Consider the following 21,225-nt stretch of genomic DNA (forward strand, 5'->3'; position numbering starts at 1 on the left):
ACGGGGTCGAACACGGCCTATAGTACGAGCATGTACTAGGGCCACATGGGCGTGTCCTTTGGACCACACGGGTGTGTGAGCCCTGCACCTTGGCAAATTTTTGAAATGTTGCGAAAAATTCTTAGAGTTCCCGATTAAGTATTGACTCGATTCTAATGCTCATATTGGGCCTCGATGGTCCAATTAAGGGATGTTTCGAATGATCTCAGTTAATGAAATGTTATTTACATAAATTATTCGTAAAATATTTTGAAAGTTCTAATAATACTCTGAAACCCTGTTCTAACTATGGATACGGGTTAGAGGTGTTACATTTAGTGGTATCAAAGCTACGGTTTAGCCGATTCTTGGATTTAATGTAGCAAACACGAGTTTAGCTATACATTTCATTATATAAATTATGATAGTATGATGACTCTTGATTATTTTAAATGTGATTTTCATATACTAATGTCATCTAACCAAGCTAGAACCGAATTTGAAGAAGCTGAGAGCAATGCTTCAGCTTCAGTTCAAAGAGTTTCTTCTACATTTGGTAATGAAAGGCCCGTGTCTGAGGGTCAAAGTGAGTAGGTAGAACAAACCTACTTTCAAATGATGAATGAATGGTTTAAATAGCATTTGAGAACAAACCCCACTGTACAACGACCTCCCCCACTTGTTCCTCAACCGGTTCTTAAGGCACCATAGGGTACTGAACTCGCTAGAACAAGTAAGCCTCCGATAGATAAAATTCGTAAGCATGGGGCAGAAGAATTTAGAGCTACTGTAGATGATGATAAAAAAGGGGCTGAGTTTTGGCTAGAAAATACTATCCGGGTTTTTGATAAATTATCCTGTACACCTACCGAATGTCTAAAATATGCATCATCTCTACTAAGGGATACAGCTTATCATTGGTGGAATACCATAACTTCAATTGTGCTGAGAGAGAACGTTACATAGGAAATTTTCCAGGCTAAATTCAGAAAGAAATATGTTAGTCAGAGATTTATGGATCAGAAAAAGAAATAATTTTTAGAACTCAAGCAGGGAAATATGACTGTGTCGAGTATGAACGAGAATTTGTTCGGTTGAGCAAATATGCCAGAGAATGTGTTCTAACCGAGGCTAAGATGTGTAAAAACTTTAAAGAGGGTTTAAATAAAGATATCAAGTTATTGATTGGAATTCTAGAAATAAGGGAATTTGTTGTGTTAGCCGGTCAAGCTCACAAAGTTGAGGAATTGAGTAGAAAAAAGAAAAAAGCTGAAAGAGAGGCTCGGGTTTCTAGAAAAAGAACTATGAGTAAGCCACAATCATTTGCTTCTAAGAAATTAAAGAGGTATTATGATCATGTTGCCACCTCTACAGGAGATTCTGTAAGAAAGCGGGGCTCTCAATGTTCTAACCCGAGGTCTTCATCTCCATTTGTGACCAGTGTGGGTAGTGTTGGTAATCCCAAACCGGAATGTAAACATTGTAACAAATTTCATCATGGGGAATGTCGATTTAGAAGCGAAGTTTGTTTTTAATGTGGTTCACTTGACCATTTTCTCAGGGATTGTCTCAATAGGGTTGAAAAAGAAATAGAACCAGCTCCAAAGCCTAGTAATCCTGTTTCAAGAGGCAGACTTCTCTGTCATCCTGGAAATGTTAGTGGTAGTCGAGGTACTACTAGGAATACAGTTAGATCTGAGGCCCGAACACTTGCAAGAACATATGTTATTCATGCTAGAGAAGATGCCTCTGCACCAGACATTATTACTGGTACACTTTCTTTACTTGATACTGATAGTACTGTTTTGATTGATCCTAGTTCAACACATTCATACATATCCACGAACTCAGTGAGTATTAAAAATTTACTTGTTGAATTCACTGAATTTGTGGCTAAAATTTCAAACCCCTTAGGCCAGTGTGTTATGGTGGACAAAGTTTGTAAAATCTATCTATTGATGGTAAAAGGTTATTGCTTTCCAGATAACTTGATGTTATTACCATTTGATGAATTTGATGTGATCTTGGGAATAGATTGGTTAACCCAATATGATGCAGTGGTGAATTGCAAGCAGAAATATATTGTATTGAAATGTGAAAGTGGTGAATTACTTTATGTTGAATCTGATAAACTGGATAGATTACCTAATGTGATTTCAGAAATGTCATCACAAAAATACGTCAAAAAGGGTTATGATGCATATCTTGCATATGTGTTGGATACTAAAGTATTTGAGTCAAAGATTCAATCAGTGTCGGTTGTATATGAATTTCCTGATGTATTCCCAGAAGAATTACTTGGTTTACCACCGGATAGAGAAGTGGAATTCTCTATAGATCTTGTTCCAAGAACAACATTTATATCCATAGCACCTTACAAAATCGCTGCTACTGAATTGAAAGAGCTGAAAGTACATTTGAAAGAGTTGATTGACAAAGGTTCTACTCGACCTAGTTTCTCACCTTTGGGTGTGTCGGTTCTGTTCGTAAAGAAGAAAAGTAGATCATTGAGGCTGTGCATTGATTACAGACAGCTCAACAAAGTTACAATAAAGAACAAATATCATTTACCTCGTATTGATGACTTGTTTGACCAATTAAAATGTGTCACTGTATTTTCCAAGATTGATCTTCGTTCTGGTTACTATCAACTAAGAGTAAAAGATTCAGATGTACCCAAGAAAGCTTTTAGAACTAGATATGGACACTATGAATTTCTTGTCATGCCATTCGGTTTGAAAAATGCACCTATAGTGTTTATGGATTTGATGAGCAAAATTTTCAACCCATATTTAGACAAGTTTGTGGTGGTATTTATAGACGATATTTTGGTTTACTCCCGAGATGAAAATGAACATGCTGAACATTTGAGAATAATGTTGCAAACTTTATGAGAGAAACAATTGTATGCCAAATTTAGTAAATGTGAATTTTGGCTACGAGAAGTTAGTTTTCTTGGGCATATAGTATCTGTGGAAGGTGTTAGGGTGGACTCGAATAAAATTTTAGCCATTATTAATTGGAAACCACTGAAGAATGTGTCAGAAGTCTGAGTTTTCTGGGACTAGTTGGTTACTATCAGATATTTGTAAAAAAAATTCAATGATAGCTTCTTCGATGACTTGTTTGCTACAGAAAGATGTAAAGTTTGAGTGGACTGAAAAATGCCAGCAGAGTTTTGACAGATTAAAAGCTTTATTGACAGAAGCACCAATGTTAGTTCAGCCAGAATCGGGTAAGGAATTTGTAGTCTACAGTGATGCATCATTAAATGGTTTAGGCTGTGTTTTGATGCAAGAAGGTAAAGTAGTAGCCTATGCTTCAAGACAGCTAAAACCACATGAAAGAAACTACCCGACACATGATCTTGAATTGGTAGCCATTGCGTTCGCATTAAAAACCTAGCGGCATTACTTGTTTGGTGAAAAATGTCACATATTCACTGATCATAAAAGTCCGAAATATTTGATGTCACAGAAAAATTTGAATTTGAGACAACATAGATGACTTGAATTACTGAAAGATTATGATCTTGTTATTGATTATCATTTGAAAAAAGTCAATGTAGTGGTAGATGCTCTGAGCAGAAAAGCTCTGTATACTTTGTGAACAATGAATACTCGATTGTCACTATCTGATGATGGTTCAATTATAGCTGAGTTAAAAACTAGACCAACGTTTTTGCAGCAGATCTCTGAAGCTTAAAAAAATGATAGTAAGTTGCAAGCAAAACGGATAGAAAGTGAATCGACTCTTGACTCAGAATTTCAGATCGGGACCAATGATTGTCTGTTATTCAGAGGCAAAGTATGTGTACCGAAAGGTTCAGAACTAGTACAGAAAATTTTGAATGAAGCTCATAACGGTAACATGTCTATAAATCCTGGTAGTAATAAAATGTATAATGATCTGAAAAAGATGTACTGGTGGCCGGGGATGAAACGAGATATTTCTAAGTCTGTATCTAAATGTTTGATATGTCAGCAAGTAAAAGCTGAACATCAGTTGCCTTCTTGACTAGTACAGCCAGTTACGATACGGGAATGGAAATGGGAAAGAATTACTATAGACTTTGTATCGGGGTTACCCCTATCTCCAAAGAAGAAAGATGTCATTTGGGTAATTATTGATCGGTTGACAAAGTTTGCACACTTTATTCCAGTATGTATGGAATCTTCCTTTGATAGATTGGCTGAATTATATGTTTCTGAGATTGTCAGATTGCATGGAGTGCCTGTCTTCATTACTTCGAATAGAAACCTTCAGTTTACACCTCGATTTTAGAGCAAATTGCAAGAAGCTTTAGGTACTCAGTTACACTTTTGTACTGCATTTCATCCCCAGACTGATGGTCAATCTGAATGGGTAATACAGATCTTGGAAGATATGATTCGATGTTGTATACTTGAGTTTGAAGGTAACTGGGAAAGGTATTTGCATTTGGCTGAATTTGCTTATAATAACAGTTATTAGTCTAGCATCAAAATGGCACCGTATGAAGCTTTGTATTGTCGTAAATGAAGAACTCCACTGTATTGGACAGAACTCAGTGACAAAAATTACATGGAGTTGACTTAGTCTGTGAAACTGAGAGAAAAATGAAAGTAATTCAGGGCAGTTTGAAAGTAGCCTCTAATCGTCAAAAGTCCTATGCTGATCTTAAACGAAAGGAAATAGAATTTCAAGTCGGTGACAAGGTATTCTTGAAAGTATCACCTTGGAAGAAAGTTCTCTGGTTTAATCGCAAAGGAAAACTGAGTCCACGGCTCATTGGACCATATGAGATTACAGAAAGAATAGGACTAGTTGCATATCGGTTAGTTTGACCACTAGAACTTGATTGGATTCATAATGTTTTTCATGTGTCTACGCTACGGCAATATCTATACGATCCTTCACATGTTATCTCTCTGACAGAGGTAGAGATTCAGCCTGATATGACATCTAGTGAAGAACCGATCAAAATCTTAGCTCAGGAAATAAAAGAGTTAAGAAATAAAAAGGTAGCTTTAGTAAAAGTTCTTTGGTAACGACATGGTATAGAGGAGGCTACTTAGGAACCGGAGGACACTATGAGGAAGCAATACCCGAATCTTTTTACTGGTAAGATTTCGAGGACGAAAATCCCTAAAGGGAGGGAGAGTTGTAACAGCCCATTTTTCAGTGAAATCGAAACAGTAGTTTCGGGAACACAAATCCGATCCGAAAATAAAGTTTCTTTTTATTTTATAATATAGTCCGTATTATGATAGACATGTCGTGTGAAAATTTTGATACGAAAATTTTATTGATTATGTACTTAATTACGAGAAGGACTAAATCACATAAAATGTAAAAGTTGAATTCTAGTAGCTATAAGGATTAAATAGCTATGGAATTCAAATCTAGTGGTCCTTATATGGTAATTAGACCATTAAAGAAAAGTATGTAGATTTTTGGTGACTCATCCATGGAAAAATTAAAAAATAGTAGGGACTAAATTGGAAATTGAATTAATTAATTAATTAAAAAGATGATAAAAGATATCATCTTATTATTTTTGTCATCTTCAACCCCAAAATTATATGGAAACCCTAGGAGAGAGAGAAGAAACTTTCAAGGCTTAATTGGGTAAGTTTTCTTGTCCCGTTTTTAGTAATTTTGATATTTTTGAAATCGGGATAGTTTAAACTATCTATTTGGGGGATTAATTTAAAAAGTTATCAAGGTATGGAAAACGATCATAGATGTATATGCTGAAAATTAGAAATTTAAGGTAGAAAATGAAAGATTGTTGATAAATCTACAACTTTTACAAAGTGATTTTTAATGAAAACATGATTTAGGGACTAAAATGTAGACTTGTGAAATTGAAGAAAAATGTTGAATTTTTATAAATACATGTGCTGCAAATTTTGTAATGGGATTTTGGTTAGGCTTGGAATAGGGAGTAAATTGCATAATTTTCATTTTTCAACCTAGGGACGAAACTGGGATTTATGGAAAAGTTAGGGGCAAAATGGTAATTTTTCCTAAGGCGTACATTGAGTTCAAATAAATATGAAATATGAGAAATTGATGATTAAAACTATTTATATAGACTCAGAAAATACAAATTCAAGGTTAGACCGAGGAAAAGAAAAGGTTTCGGATTACTAGATTTTATATGCAAACAAGTGTAGAGGTAACTTCGTGTAACTTAATCTAGTATGTAATTATGTTAATTGAATGTTATGTTTGTATGTAATGTGACTTATATTGGAATTCATTACTTGAATGCTATAATGGGAAATTTAATACTTGCTTGAAATGATAAAAAAGGTTTAAGTATCTATTGAATATTGAATTCCGATGAATATATGTGCTTTCCCGAAATGGATGAGGTCCTGCATTTGTTCCGGACGAGTAATCCTATTGACCTCATTATAGAAAGGATTTAGCCCAGACGGGTAATCCTGATATAATACCTCTTGAGTATACGTTATGATTAGGGTTTAACCTGGACTGGTAATCCTAATTAAGCTCTTCTAAGCATACGTTATATAAAGGATTTAGCCTGGACTAGTAATCCTGTTATATGATATCTGGCTTGAGAGGGTGTTCCTTGATTAAGTGCCCTATGGATATCCTTGAATAATAATTGATAGATTATTGAATCGTACGCCTCGAGTGTAGTACTTGAGCATCCATCGAAAATTCAATGATTCAACGGACATAACTCTTGACATGGTATGAGAATTATGAGATGAAATGATAATGACTTGAAAGAATATTGCATAATGAAATCATCTATGTTTACTTGATTGATATGAAGATTTTGATGACTAACATGTTTGATTGAATGCATTTGTTTAGGCAATTTTGCTAATGGATGGAAAAACATGATATTGTATGCTTAGATTTAATAAACGGGATTGGAAAGTTTAGTTTTCGTTATACGAACTTACTAAGCATGCAATGCTTACTTCGTTTTATTTTCCCTATTTTATAGTGCTGAGAAGCTCGCAAAGGTTGGAGATCATTGGAGCATCGTCACACTATTAATTAGTTATTTTGGGGTATACATATAGTAGAATCATTTTGGTATAATGGCATGTATAAGACAACTTGATCATTAGTGGCTTGAAAATGATGTTTGTAATCTAGCCATTGGAATGGCTAGTAATGGTTGTTTTGATATACTTGTATGTCATGCTATGGTAGCTAAGTATATGTTAAGTGGTTGTTCAAATTTTGCCTAACATATGGAATATACCAAGGTAAGATTATAAACATATATGCATGTAATGATATGCCTTGTTTAATGATGGAATTTGCTGAATTTGAATGCTTGAATTGGTTGGTATTTGGATGTGTGTTTTAGTGCAAGAAAATGGTAAATTTGGGTGACAACTGAGGCTAGGAAATGGCTTTATTTTCTCCATACGGGCAGACACATGGCCTTGTGTCTAGACCGTGTGTGACACATAACCTGGTAACATGGGTGTATAGTTAGGCCGTGTGTCCCTTACACCTTAATTTTGAGAAACAGAATGCTCAGAATTGATCACACTAGCAGAGACACGGGCGTGTGTCTCATCCGTGTGTGCTACACAGCCTAGAAGACGGGCGTGTGTCTTGGCCGTGTGAAACCTGCACCTACTTTCAAATTAAATTAATTAACCATACGGCCTAGCACAGGGGCGTGTGGCATGGCCGTGTGCACAATTCAGAGAGTTACACGGGGTCGAACACGGCCTGTAGCACTGGCGTGTCCCAGGGTCACATGGGCGTGTCCCTTGGACCACACGGACGTGTGAGCCCTGCTCCTTGGAAAATTTTTGAAAAGTTGTAAAAAATTCTTAGAGTTCCTGATTAAGTCCCGACTCGATTCTAATACTCGTATTGGGCCTCGAAGGTCCAATTAAGGGACATTTCAAATGATCTCGATTAATGAATAGTAATTTACAAAAATTATTTGTAAAATATTATAAAAGTTTTGGTAATGCTCTGAAACCTTGTTCCAATGACGGATATGGGTTAGGGTTGTTAGATGATCTCATAGATACATATGGAGTTCTATAGAAAATCGTATTTGATGAAATTCGTATGAACGATTTGGAGGGAGATCTTTTATATCTTTCGAGATCCACCCTACAATATGGGGTCAAAAAGCCAAAATAAATTATTTCAACCCTTATAAAAATAAAATGGATTCTTAAACCCCTTTCAAACTCATGTCGCGTCGAGGTACTGCAGAAGAAAAAACTGCAAAATCTAATCCAATTTATCATAATCGATTAATTAACAAGTTTTTTAACCATATTCTGAAACACGAAAAAAAATCATTGGCTTATCAAATTATCTATCGAGACTTGAAAAATATTCAAAAAAAGACAAACAAATCCACTATTTGCTTTAAGTTAAGCAATATGTGGAGTAACTTCCGATATAGCAATAAAATCAAGATGTGCAGTCGGATTGACTCATCAAGTTCCCGTTGAAATAGGATCCACATAAGAAAAAACACTTGCCATTGTTATTAGGGGTATAACGAAAACATCCGGGTCAAAATTTGGCTTTCAAATTAAGTTTTGAATTAGTGGATGTTGCCAAAGGGAGTGGCGACGCCATATGCAAAAAGGAAGAGACTCATAGAATGGCAAAGGCAAATAGAGCTTTTACGCATTTTCATTAATCCATGAACAGGATCGATATAGACACATAGATTCATGGATCCATACATCTTGGTCAGAAAAGAATCAATAGAAAAAGAAAGAATCAGAATTAATCGATATATTTCTCAAAACAAATGAAAAGGAAATGAAAGCTAAAACATAAATCATGGTTCAACTAAGCCCTCTCAGGGACTTGCTTAAGAATAAGAAAGAGGAATCTCATGTAAATACCATGGAATAAGGTTTGACCCTATTCATTGGGATTCCGTAAATATTCTCATTCCAAAAATAGAAAGTTCGAAACAATTGGGATTTTTTTTGAGGATTGGATGTAGTTACTAATTCATGATCTGGCATGTACAGAATGAAAACTTCATTCTCGATTCTACGAGAATTTTTATGAAAGCCTTTCAATTGTTTTTTTTCGATGGAAGTTTTATTTTCCCAGAATGTATCCTAATTTTTGGCCTAATTCTTCTTTTGGTGATCGATTCAAACTCTAATGAAAAAGATATACATTGGTTATATTTCATCTCTTTAACAAGTTTAGTAATGAGCATAACAGCCCTATTGTTCTGATGGAGTGAATAACCTATGATTAGCTTTTCAGGAAATTTCCAAATGAACAATTTCAACAAAATCTTTCAATTTCTTATTTTACTATGTTCAACTCTATGTATTGTTCTATCTGTGGAGATGTATAGAAATGGTTATAGCAGAGTTTTTGTTATTCATATTAACAGCTACTCTAGGAGGAATGTGTTTATGTGGTGCTAACGATTTAATAACTATCTTTGTAGCTCCAGGGTGTTTTAGTTTATGCTCCTACCTATTATCTGGATATATCAAGAAATATGTACAGTCTAATGAGCCTACTACGAAATATTTACTCACGGGTGGGGCAAGCTCTTCTAATCTGTTTTATGGTTTCTCATGGCTTTATGGTTCATTCGGGGGAGAGATCGAGCTTCAAGAAATAGTGAATGGTCTTATCAATACACAAATGTAAAACTCCCCAAGAATTTCAATTGCACTTATATTCATCACTGTAGGAATTGGGTTCAAGCTTTCCCCTGCCACTTCTCATCAAAGGACTCCTGACGTATACAAAGGAGTGTGGTTCATTCGATAAATTCCTACCTCTCTATCAACCTCTGAGATGTTTGGATTTTTCAAAACTCCATGGACATGTAGAAGAAAAATGTTATCCCCACTCAAGCCAGGACATAACTTTGACTTTGACTTGTTCAAATAACAATTAAGGTGAAGCAGGGTCAGGAAGAACGATTCTCTTTATGATAAACAGATCCATTTTGCAAGTTCAGGTTAAGGAATAGTCGAAGCCATACCCAATCAAAAAATGATGTTATCCAACCGCATTTCAAGTAATTGTAGTAAAACTTGACCTGTTGACCCTTTAGCTTTTCTGGCAATATGAACATATTTAAGTAATTATCGTTCTATAAGGCCATAATGAAAACACAATTTTTGTTTTTATTCTAAACGAATACAGTATTGAAATTTTTTACAAGGGGGCGATCGGTTTCTAAGATCGCTTCTGGCTCTAGGCCTTTTACTAGTTAGTTCTAGTAAAGCCCCCAGATGGCGTATTTTTTTGAAACGAGGCCCTCGGTAATGTGACATAAAGACTCCTTATTAATTTGAATTTTATTGAAATTTCATAAACCGAAATTAAAACTAAACTAAATGAAGTGAAATCGACTGAAGGATTGTACTACAAATATTAATGAGATGAATTGGATCAATATCCATACTTTACTTTTTTGTATTGTATATAATGTATACAAAAAAATAGAAATAATAATATATAAATATAAAAATATATAAAATATTTAGAATATATAAAAAATAAAATAGATATAATATATAAATAGATTGAATACAATATTAAATATATAAATAAATTAAACCAAAAGAGTTTCCTTTCTTTTCTTGATTTATTTTGCAAAGATCTAACTCCTCAAAGTGATTCCTAATTGGAAGTTTCAACGAGATAATAAATAGATTGTTGGCCTTTGGAAGGAATTAGAAAGAAAAGGGGATGATAACGAAAACTCTATACGGTTGATCTTTTGAGCCCGCTTCAAGAAATATTAACTAATCAACCTATCTTGGGATGAAGACTTCTTCCACTTACATTTTCTTCCATTTTACTCCTATACATAGGAAATGAGATTCTATTTTTTTTGTTTAATTTACTGCGAATTTATAAGCTGCTTTCTTTCACTTATACATAACTATCTAATTTAGTTTTTCAACTCAACTTATTTTCTAGAACAAAAGGAATAAGTAAAATAAAAGTTTCTATTTCAATGAATCGCATGCAGAGATATTGATAAAAAAACACTGAGTTAATGGTATTTCATAACTAATCGATTGAGCAGCAACTCACAGACCTCCTAAAAAGGAATATTTATTATTTGATCTATATCCTGACATAAGAAGTCCAACGGACTTAATGGCCAGCACCTCTATATTTTTTTTCAGACTGTAGCATATTAGTATACATTTATACCAATATGTGAAAAAAAAATTGGTTGGAGGGTGTAAGTGGCCGGCAACACTTTTACACATAAATTTTTTTTTAGGTTTTGGCACACTAATGGTCAGCACTCACTTTATCAGATAAAAAGATTTTGGGTTAGGGGTACTAGATGGTTGGCATCAACTTTTTCAGGGACCGAAATTTTTTTTTGAGTATTAGGACATTGATGGTCAGCACCCTTGTACCATATTTGTACCATCAAATATTTGGGTGTTTGGGTGTGTAACATCAAATGGAGATACCATATTTGGGAGTATATCATCAAATCATCAAATCGATGTGATGTAGGGAATTGAAGATGTGAGTGTTTTAGAGTGTACAACCGAATTTCGGGTTGAATTATGTACTGTCATGTTTTAACGGAGTTGAATTATATACTGTCACATGAATCGATAAGATTATGCCGTTAAGGGTCAGATGACTTCTTTTGCCGTAGATGGCGAACTGTGTAGACTGGTGACGGTTAAAAAATCCGGCGAGCGAACATGGTCAAAATTACGAAATGTAACGTAGACTTGATTCAAGCAGAAGACGACTAACTGTGAAGAAACTAATATTCAAAATTAGTCGATATTATTTATGGGTCGAATTAAATTTTTTCGTATATTAGTTTTTTAGGATGTTCGTATTTTCTTGTATATGTAATTTTTTTATCTTATTATTTTTTTGAATTATTATTTATTACTTAATATTTTGTACTCATCTATGCCCCAAAATAATTAAGTTAATTTTTTTTTGTATTGGAAGAATAATTACAAAGTTAATATTTACAAAAAAAATCAAAACTGTTTAGATCCCAGAGACATCCCCGGGGTTGGCGTATAACGATTGAGTTGCCTCCATTAGCGAGGGCATGTACCTTGAGGCATTTGATAGTTGCTCAGGCCGGTATCCACTGTCCTTCCTAGTGTACTTAAGAAAGTTGTATAATTGCATACCCCATCACCGGGGGTTAAGGGGTATTGCGAGACCAGAGGTGTCATGCCAAAAATATCCTCAATGTTAGGTGTAGATGCTTGTCGATGGAGCTCTGGATGGTTTGAGTACGATCTAGAGTGCGCTGAGTGTTAAGGCTCGGGATCGTCACCAAATATGTCCTCAACGAATGAGGATTTGAATAGGTGGTTTACGAGGTTTTCTCGGATGATTCATATTCAGGTTCGATAACGAGGTTTGAGACAAATTCTGTGTTATCCAATGGTGGAACTTATTTATGACATGGTCGTGTTCTAGTCCTATGCCATTGAGTAGATTTTGGTTGAGCGTGCTCTAGGATCACCATAAATCAACCCTAGTGTATGTAAGGCAACCCGTTTTCGACATACCATGTTGCATACTCGTGCAAAGGAATGAACCTTGTCTCCGAGACAAACAAGAGGGACCGCCTCTCATGTCGGGCGTTCCACAGAATGATGTACGGAGCATGTCGGTTTGCCCAATTTATGTGGTCCTTCCCTTTTTGTCTATCACGTGTATTTCTTTGAAGTCGTATGGAAGGTTTAGGATAGGTTGCATGCAACTGAACCATCTTAAGACCTCATCCACGGCATGCCACTCGACCATATGAAAATTAATCAATGGGATGTTTGTCACGAATAGAACTTGATGGTCGTGAACCCATAATGGTATGAGTGGCATAAATTTTTGGTTCGAATAAGACATCCATTAGAAACTGCACAGTATAGAGAAGACGTTAGCTAAGTTTTTTTTTTGAAAATATTTGAAAATATTGTATTAGGAGAAAAAAAAACACTCAAAAATGTATTTTACTTTATCCCCAGCGTGAGTCTCTTTCATTTGGTGATATACAGACACAGTGCATGATCGTCCAATTCCTGGTATTGTTGCCCATCTAAAAAACATGTGAATATTTTTTATTTCAATTTTGTTTCATGCAAAAAGTACTATACTATAAAATTAATAAACAAAAAAAGGTATAGTCGAATGATAAATCACCTATTTACAAGTGGGCAGGACCGCAGTTGGTGGCTCACATCTCCCAGAAATGGCATCCGATATAAGGCCTACGACTGCAATAGAAGGCAGCAACCACCCATGGTTTTCATGGATGGCTTTGTCACTTGAAAAAGCTCACAGTATAAGCACGCCAGTACTGCAGAGCCCCAACTCTAGGTTTTCGAGTAAAGTCATGTACATGATGTGGACTTTATTTTGATTTACGTTCGGCATCAATATTTCACCTATGAGTTATAGAATAAATGCTCTAGTAGCGTAGATAATATACATCTCTATTGGATGACTAGGGAGATGCTCGAAGTTATTTCTTAACAAAGTGAATTTCAACTCGATTAATTTTCCTCATTCATCATCGGCGGCACTCTTTATAACAGCCCGTTTTTAGTTAAATCAGAACAGTGGTTTTGGAACCACAAATCAAAAGTCAAAATATTTATTTTATTATTTGAATAAGTTCTACATCATGATAGATTAATTACGTGAAAGTTTCGTAAAGAAATTTTACCGTTTAAATGCTTAATTTGGTAAAAAGGACTAAATCGCGTAAAGTGCAAAAGTATTGTTCTATTAGCTAAAGGTATTAAATAGCTATAGAACCTTAAATTTGAGGTCCTTGAGTGGTAAATAGACCATTATTTTGATAGTGGATGATAGTGGCATGGCATTTGGTGTAATTATTAAATGTTTTAAAGGTTAAATAAGTAAATTGATTATTAATGGTTAATTAAATTAAAACAAAACCATAATTAAGCTTCATTATCATCTTTCTTGGCTGAATATTGAAGAAGAAGAAAACATTTTGTTCATTTTAGGATTCGGTCAATTGGGATCTTAATTGGTAAGTGTTTTGAGCTCGATTTTTTTTATGATTTTTACGTTTTTGAGATTGTTGCTTTGTATTCTAGCTAGCCCGTACCTTTAATTTCGAAACTGTTAAAGATTTTGAGAGTTGCCATTGTTGAATCTATGAGTTCTTTGATGTTTAATGTTGAAATATGAAAGCTTGATGATAGATTTTCATGTTTTGTAAAGTGATTTTTGATGAAAATGCTAAATAGGGATTAAATTGAGAAAAGTGTAAAGTTAGTGGTTAAATGTGTTAATAAATAAAAATATGGAGTATTAGGGGCATTATGGTAATTTTTCTAGCATGGGTCTATTGTGAATTTCATTAATTTGTGATTTTGTGAAACAATAACTAAATTGTAAAAATGTGAAAGTTTAGGGGCAAATTGTAAAATAGCCCTAATGTGTGTTTTGGACTAAATTGATTAATAGTTGATTAAATAATCTGATTTTGATTACTTATAGATCAAGAAAAGAGGAATTCAGAATTAGATCGGGGAAAAAGCAAAGTAATTGAATAGTCGGTCCATTTCGTTATTTCCATATACGAGGTAAGTTCGTATAATTGAACATAAATGTGTATCTATTTATTTTATGGATGAAATTTAGATAGTATTTATTATAATAGATTAATATGGAGATATTAAATTTAATGTACGGTTAAAGTAAACAAGATGCTGGATAAGACCATAGTTGGGCTGTGGCGAATCAGATAATAAGACCATAATCGGGTTATGACATGTGAATGTAAGACCACGGGAGGGCCTTGGCAACGAATGTGTAAGACCATAGTTGGACTATGGCATCAGAAACACGAAGTATTGTATCGTAAGTATTTGTAAGCTCAAAGTGATTTGGCAAGAGAGTTGGTGATAAATAGATATGTATCAGTACAGGTTTGTACTGAAAACTATACATGTAACGAGATAGAAGAAGTTGAGCATTTATGAGTTAGAATATGGTTAAACTTTATGTTAGCTCATTGATTGATGCTTTAAATGTTAATTATGTTATCCATTTTGAAATGTTAATGAATGTTGTGATTATTTCATATTTACATACGAACTTACTAAGCTTTATAGCTTACTTTGCTTTATTTTTGATGTTTTATAGTTTTACGAAGCTAGCTCGGATCTATGGATCGTCAAAGACTTCATCACACTATCAGACATCTATTTGGTACTTTTGAGTTGTGTAAATATGGTATATCGCATGTATAGGCTTGCGTCATTTTGGTATGTTTGATGGACATGTATTTAGTCATTTGAGTTGGCATAAGATGATGAACTTGATGATGTTTATATATGTACAAATGGTTTTATATTGTGTGATTGAAGTTGATAATTTGGGAAGTTATACGATTTTGAATTGGTGGTTGATAATGTATGTTTGGAATGGTTTAACTAAATGAAATATATATGTGAATTATGTATAGTAAGGCAAGTTGAATTAATTGGTATTTGACTAGGTAAATGGCATTGAATTGGGTATTAATTGGTTGAAATGAATATAGTATGATTGTATATTGGTTGATGAATTTTGGTTGTATATTTGTGTCTTAAAATGGTACCAATTGATCTTGTATAGGTAAGTGCAAAATGGGTGGCAAAATGGCTTGGTAAATGGCATATTGTTTTCCACACAGGCATGTGTCTTAGTCGTGTGTGGCACACAGTCATGTTGCACGGCCGTGTGTCCCCTGGTGTTGAAATTGAATTGAAGTCAGTGTGTTCCACACGGTCTCACATACGAGCGTGTGACTGGCCGTATGGTACAAGTCAGTATACTCCCTAATTGGCTCATGGCCTTGCACACGAGCATGTGACTTGGCCGTGTTGCATAAGTCAGTATACCCTACAGTTTTGACACGGCCTTGCACACGGGCGTGTATGGCCTTTTCGAAGGGTGCATGGGCTAGACACATGGGCGTGTGGTTGGCCATGTGACCCAAGTCAGTATGTGTGCCCTGTTTCCACACGGCCTGAGACACAGACGTGCCTAGAGCCATGTGAGGCACAAGGCCTGTTCACACGGGCGCGTGACCCCTTTATGGTTGAAATTTTTCTAAGTTTTCAAAATTTTCATATGTTATCGGTTTAGTCCCGAACTACTTCTAAAGCATGTTTTAGGCCTCGTAGGCTCGTATAAGGGATAAATAGATTGAATTTGAATGATGATTATATGAAATGAATGAATGTAAGAGAAAAGAATGATTATATCTTTTGTAAGTTCGATAATTCTTCAAAACCTTATTTCGATGTTGAATACGGGTGAAGAGTGTTACACTCTTCCTAATAATCATTGGCAAGTGCCCCATGGATCCATCACTTTTCTCAACCCAGTCACAGTTTCTCCATTAATAGACAACCCTTGCTGGATTACTACGTCTTGCAGCGTGATTGTTACCTCTCCACAGGGGAGATGGAACGTGTGTGTCTCCGAACGTCGTCGTTTAACTAATGCTAATATTAAACCGACCCGTAGATCAACAATCTGAATGTATGCAGCTACCCCAACCCTACAACATTAAAGTACGGCATAACTCTCTAATCCAAAAAATATCTCGGATCATAGAGTCGTGGTCTAACAATCCGGTATTGTTCCTGCAAAAATAGTAAAAATAATAAGTTTTAATTATCGTTTAAAAACAAGATATTATCAATTAGTGAATATTTGTTTTAAGGCCAATTAGTGACTATTTGACCGTATTGTGAACAAATTTAGCAATGTGATTGTCATGCTTTAAAAAAGAATTATCATCCATTCCGATATCTGCATAAAAATGAAAGAAATTATCACGAACAATATAAATAATGAAGAAATTACTAGAAAACATTCAAAATTTGAAAAAGGTTGCATAAACTTTCAATTTTTAAAATTGTAGGAAAAAATGAGGGAAAAAAACCGATTACTGGTGTTGGTCGACGGTGGTCGACGACGACATACAGTGATTGACAGTGAAATTTGCACTGGTGAGACAGTTGATGGCTCACATAGGAAATTTATAGAGGAGGGACAATTAGAAAAGAAAAAAATTAAGAAAAAAAGAAAAAAATTAACTTGAAAAGTCATGTAACCCGTGACTGATGGGTCACATCCGTGCATGCCTGAAGCCGGCAACCAAGTGCTCAGTTACCCATTGACAATGATACAAGCCAGACACTTAGGCTTGAAGCTGGGCATTGCATAGCCATGGCCTGACACACATAGGCCTGCTTCTAGGGCCTAACACACATCGCCTGAAGTCAGCCACTTACTTCACGGGCCTGACACACACTATTTCATTACTTTATTAATTTTAACTTTTATACTATTAATTATTTTATTTATTTTACACAATTTCATTTATCCTTTAAGTTATCATTTATTTCATTTATACTTTTAACTTTTACTTTAATTCATTACTCTAATTTCATTTATCTTTTAATTAAACTCTTATAATTTTATTTTTTAGTTTTAAATTAGTTCATTACTTTATTTATTTTACACTATTTCAATTTTTCTTTTTAACCTTATTACTTCACCGGCCATTTTTGGCATGTTCCATCAATTATTTATTACTTTTTCTTTTTAATTTTTATTACTTTATTTATTTTTTTAACTTTTAACTCATTTTTTTTAACTTTTAACTTCACTACTTTATATAATTTATGCTTTTGAAATATATAATAAGGGTGTGGGTAAATAAAATATAAAAACTCCTTTAATTACAAGTTTTTATAATAATCATGAAATAATAAAAAAATTACTTATCTTATGTAACAGCTAGATTTTAGCCCTAGTCGGAATAGTAGTTTTGAAACCACTATTTTGGGGCTAGGGAAATTATTTCTAATGTTATTTTATGCTTTATATCATGATTATATGAGTGCATGACAATTTTGGTGAAATAATTTTAGCGATTCCATGCTTAATTGCGAAAAAAGACTGAATCGCATAAAGGGCAAAATTTTGTTTTGCTAGCTAAATATGTTAAATAGCTAAAGAACCAAAATTTGGGGTGTTTAAAGTGCAAATAGACCCCAAAAAAGGTGCTTGGACGGACATAGAGAGGAAGAAAGTAGAAAAGTCAAAATTTGGTGTGGTTGGTAACTTAATTTTGACTAGAAATAGAAAAAAATAAAACGAAAAGTATCATCTTTTTATCTTTCTTCTTCCCCACATAAAATGGCAGCAAACAAGGGGGTTTTAAGAGCTTAATCTTTCAGCCACTTAGTTCTCTTGCAAGCAAGTGATTTTGATGACTTTTCTTGATGATTTTTACACTTTTGGGACTCTTATAGCATGAGCTAGCTAATGGGGGGACTATTTTACAAAATGGTTGAAAGTATAGGGTTTTTTGATGAGAGCATTGATGTTGTTTTCTGAATTTTTATGAAAGAAAATGAGTCTTGGTTGTGTAACAAACAACTTTTGTGAAAGAAGTTTGCATGAAAACACCTAAAAAGGGGCTATTTTGTAAAGTTATAAAATAAGTTGTAAATATGTGAAATAATTGAAATTGTGAGTTGCTATAGTTATAAAAAGGATTTGGCTAGGCTGGGTAAATGAGGAAATTCAATAAAATTCGATTTACGAGCCTAAGGGAAAAATCGTAATTTTTGTAAAGTCTAAGGGCAAAATGGTCATTTTGCCAAATTGTGAATTATAGTATGTTTTAATTAATGTAAAGATTAAATGAATGAATTTCATCATGTTAGATCAAGAAAATCAAGATTTGGGCTTAAATCGAAAAGTACGAGGTTGTGGACTAAAATGGAGTAATTAGCCGGAATTGCATTCGAGGTAAGTCCGTGTGACTAAATAAGTATGTTATCCATATTGTTGTTAATATACTTGAAATCTATTTTGTTATAATTGTATTGAATTATAAGTTGACGGAGTTATGTATGAGAAAGTGATGCCAAAAGTTAATAACACTCATATGATGATAGAATACATTATAAATTTGATGAAGTATGATACTCCATTAAAATGAGTAAGTTGTACGTAAATAATGCAAATATAATGTTACCATGTATTGAATGATTAGTATGGCTGAATTGTTGACTTGCGTTGTGAATGTAAATTATGAGAATTTACGTAGCAATAACTCCCGGTTGAACCTTAGGAATAGATTGTGATATTCATGCCATGACATTGGGTGATATGTGTGCTAGTCTAAGACATGTCCGGGACATGCATCGGCTACATTATGAGAGCCAGTGTAAGACATGTCTGGGACATGCATCGGCATTGAGACGAGAGCTAGTGTAAGACATGTCTGGGACATGCATCGGCCTCGAGATATACAAGCTAGTGTAAGACCTGTCTGGAACATGGCGTCTGATAAACCATAATATATACATATTTTTTACCCCATGTTTAACATATTTATGGATGATTTTTCCTTAGTTTCATTGAATTCGATTCTCCTAATCCTTTAATTTCATGTTTTATACTCAGGAGAGCTTAGGATAGCAAAAAGAGCATGAAACGGGCCAAAAACGGACAAATTGGGCCTAATTCAATGTTTCACAAGACCTAGGCATTTTCACACAGGTAAACCATACGCCCGTGTGTGACACACGGGTAGGCCACACACCTGTGTGTCATGGCCGTGTCGACATTAAACCAAGTCAAAATTGCACACGACCTGAGCACCTGCACACGGGTGAGGCACACGGCCGTGTCCCTATCGAGCCAAAGTCTAATTCTATTCGGAAAAGGGTAATTTTAGGCAATTTTGGGCATTCCAAGGTCTATAAAAACACCCAAGAAAAGGATTAAATGGGAGACGCAGAGTAGAAGGCAGAAAATAATCAAGGATAGCCATCAGAATCAGCTTAAAAGCAGGATCTACTTCAAGACTAAAGATCTCCATTCAATTTCCTTAGAAGTTCTTTGGGTTCTTTATGTTTTGTTATTTTCTCAATTTTGAGATGTTTTCCATTATTATGAACTAAACTCCCTAAATACCTAAGGGAGATGAAACTTAAGACAGATCTTATTACTATTTGAATTGTATGATAAATACTTGCTCTTATTCTTAATTGTGAGTTTTAATTCTTGTTTTGATATTTCGGGATACTAATTCAAGTTTTTGATGTGCTTATTCAGTGGAACAAAAGTCCCTATTTAAGAGTAGATCATTCATAATTAAGCGGAGTTGCATGCAATCCTAGAGATAGGACGACATAAATCTGCCGGATTAGAGTCAAATCTAATAAGGGAATCCATAGATCGAGTTAATGCTACAATAGGGATTTTAATTAGAAAGAGATTTCGATTAATCAACCTAGAGTCAGTTGTTTTTAGTCTCGAGAGAGATAATAACATAAACTAGGGATTTCTACAGATTAAGTCAAATGAATAAATCGTCTAATTCAGAAGTAATAAGTGAAGTCTAGGTGGATTCTTCCTTGGGTATTGTCTTCTCCATCGGTCTTCCAAAAAGTATTTTCCTACTTTAATCTCTGTCGTAATCTTAGTTAATTAGATAATTAGTTTTAGTTTAAAACATCCTTTAATTCTTAGGTTAGATAATAAAAAGATAGTAATTACTAGTACTTTTAGTCCTTGTGGATACGATATTCCGGTCTCACCATTATTATACTACTGTTCGATAGGTGCGCTTGCCTTAGTCGAATTTTTGGTTAGTTTCACGACCATCAAGTTTTTGGCGCCGTTGCTAGGGAACTAAGATATTAGGAACGCTTAATTTTTATTACTTTAGCCATTCTTTATTTTTATTGCAATCTAATTTTGTTTTTGTTTTTAATTACTAAATTTTCTTTTATTTACTTCTGGCAAGTTTTTGTAGTTTATAACTAGAAGAAACCCGTCAAGACCTTTGCTTTTTAATAGTAAGATCCAAAGCACAACTTGCAGAAATCTAAGGGAAATAAGGCGAAGTCTACAATACATAGAGGAAGAGCAAGAGGATGATATCCATACTAATACCAAGGAGATGGCTAAAAATCAAAATAATCTGCTACCTCCTGTGGTTGCTGCAAATCCAGTAGATCAGAATCTCGCTCCTCGTACTATCTATGATTATGCTAAACCTACTTTCACAAGAATTGAATCGAGTATAGTTAGACCTGCTATTGCTACAAATAATTTTGAACTGAAACCTAACACAATTCAAATGATACAACAGTTTGTTCAGTTTGATGGTTTGCAGGACAAGGATCCAAACACTCATTTAGCAAATTTTTTGGAATTCTGTGACACTTTTAA

Source organism: Gossypium hirsutum, chromosome A04 (assembly GCF_007990345.1).
Source record: "Gossypium hirsutum isolate 1008001.06 chromosome A04, Gossypium_hirsutum_v2.1, whole genome shotgun sequence".
Lineage (NCBI taxonomy): Eukaryota > Viridiplantae > Streptophyta > Magnoliopsida > Malvales > Malvaceae > Gossypium > Gossypium hirsutum.